This window comes from Triticum urartu, chromosome 1A (genome assembly GCF_056163025.1).
Source record: "Triticum urartu cultivar PI428250 chromosome 1A, HENAU_Tu73, whole genome shotgun sequence".
In the NCBI taxonomy this organism is placed as follows: domain Eukaryota; kingdom Viridiplantae; phylum Streptophyta; class Magnoliopsida; order Poales; family Poaceae; genus Triticum; species Triticum urartu.
In genome coordinates this window covers 459,578,559-459,580,972 of record NC_141873.1, presented here as the reverse complement: position 1 = coordinate 459,580,972, position 2,414 = coordinate 459,578,559, and the positions used below count along the sequence as shown (strand labels likewise).

General features: G+C 56.5%; 1 pseudogene; it reads right to left on the bottom strand.

Annotated features, from left to right (window-relative positions):
- Positions 1-231: 231 nt before the first annotated feature.
- On the bottom strand, positions 232-2,029 carry LOC125535471 (scopoletin glucosyltransferase-like; annotated as a pseudogene).
- Between the last annotated feature and the right edge of the window lie 385 nt (positions 2,030-2,414).

Below are 2,414 nucleotides of genomic sequence, written 5' to 3'. Positions count from 1 at the left end.
TGTCCGTACTCCCCCAAACCTCCTCCGATTCTCTACTGCATCCTATGATGTAGTTTAAGATAATGACTTCAGACTTTGGAGTTTCAAACATATTTATGAAGATTTGAGAAACACATGTTCCATATATATGCATGAATAGCAAGGTTGCGAGTAGATTCACATGATCAAAAGTACAATTTTGTAAAATAAAAAGAAACAAAGTGTAGAGTTTCATTACTTTCAACAAAACAAACAAAGTGTTTCCCAATTTATAAGAAGAAGTTTTTAAGTGTCACAAGTCTGTGAGATGCCGAGATAGAAAACTCCATGTAAGCATGGCGGCAGGCCAGGCCGGCAAGACTTGGAACGTACTCCATGGTATGCATCATGTTTGGAGCCATGCTGTAGCTTGACTTGGCATGACATGAGTTGTGCCCCGAGAAGCAGAGAGCAAGAGTTTTGAACTTCTACATTTCTCCAGCCTTCATGGAACTCCGGCGGGCCATCAACTCGTCTATCAGCCGGCCAACAGCATTGTAGGAAGATCCACCGTCCTCCACCGCGCTCCTCGCCTTACCACCGAGGGCCTTGGCTTCTTTCGCATGGCGTCACCCTCCTCGCCGTTGCCCATCAATCTCCCGATGGATCCGGCGATCACCTCGCCGCCGATCACCTCGTGGGCCTCCACGCACGATGCGTAGTCCTTGGCGCCGATGCTGACGCCCACCTTGAGCAACTCCACGATAACCTTCTCGTTGTTGAACTGGTCTGCATACCGCGGCCACGTGACCATCGGCACGCCGGCGCTCACGGCCTCCAGCGTCGAGTTCCAGCCGGAGTGCGTCAGGAACCCGCCGACGGCAAGGTGGTTCAAGATGAGCATCTGCGGCGCCCAGCCTCGGATGATGAACCCGCGGCCGCCGTGTGCCGTCAGCTCGGCGAAGCCTTCGGGCATCCACTCTGAAGAGTCTGGACATGCGGCGCCGATCACCCACACGAAATTCATGCCTGAGAGCTCGAGGCCGCGTGCCAGCTCGTGCAGCTCCGCCGGCGAGAAACTGGTTAGCGTGCCGAAGGAGATGTACACCACCGAGACGGCCGGCTTCATGTCCAGCCACTCGATGCAGTTGTCCGCGTCTGGCGAGAGCGCGTCGGTGCCTCTCCCGGCCATGTCCTTGGTGGCGAGTGCCACCGGCCCGACGAGCCACGCGCGCCGGCCAAGCGTCGTGCGGTAGTGCTCGACGTAGTCCGGCTCCAGCTCGTGGAAGCTGTTGAACACCTCGCCGAAGCTCCTCTGGTCCGCGGCGTTCAGACCCTCGAAGAACGCCCAGCCCCAGTGTTCCGCCTCGTTCGCGGGGTCCATCAACTGGCTGCGCCTCAGCTCGACACGGTGCGGCAGGCCCGGCAAGGAAACGAGGGCGTCGGGGTCGTCGGGGACAGTCGCTAACGGGTTGTTGCGCAGCATGGTGTCGATGCAGGACAGCGCGAACATGCTGCTACCCATGAACGCAAGGCGCGGGACGCCGTGCTCCGCGGCGGCGTCCACGGACCATGGGAATAAGCTGTCGGACACGACCGCGTCGGGGCGGTTGTCAACCAAGAACCGGTCGAAGGGCTCCCGGAGCAGCTGCGCCGCCTCAAAGAACTTGCCGCGGTCGCCCTGGGATTTAATGGCCGTGCCGTTCTCGACGCCCGGCGGGAGCCCGACGTCAGGGAAAGGCACGACGGAGATATCGATCGCCGGGGAGTTGGTGCCGGCGAAAGCGTCGTTGGCACGGTCGACGGCCGAGCGCATGATGGCGGCGTTGACGGGCGTGGTGAGGATGGTGCACCTGACGCCGCGGGCGGCGAAGAGCGCGGCCATGTCGGCGATTGGGATGAGGTGGCCGTGGGCTGGGAACGGGAAGAAGAGGATGTGCAGCGGCTGCTGCTGCTGCTCGCCTTTGACTGCCATGGCTAGCTGCTTCATGTGACGACAGAAGTATACTGCGGCGCGGCTAGTACGGATATGATGAGTTTGAGAGATGGACCTAGGCTATAGGAGTGATACGTACCATGGTTTCGGAGCAATTAAGAAGAGAGCCGTGTAGAGAGGAAGGAGAAGTAGCTTCTGGCTTGGTGATCTCCGCCTACTAGAATCCATCCAAGTTGCTTGGAAGTGCCGTTCGAGATTTTGATGCCTTCACGTATTACATGCGAGAGTTCAAACAAAATTTGTTTCACTTGTTTGTACCATTGGTACTGAGTCATAAGCATATTTATTCAGTCTGCAATCATTCAGATAATATCATGACGACAAAAGTTACTATATGTCTCGTTGAAAGAAAAAGTCACTTAACAAAGATACAACTAGTAAGATTCCCTTACTCCCGCGCCTAGGGTTTTACTCCTCACTAGGGATACCCCGCCAGCGAGTTTTACCACCATCCCCATTC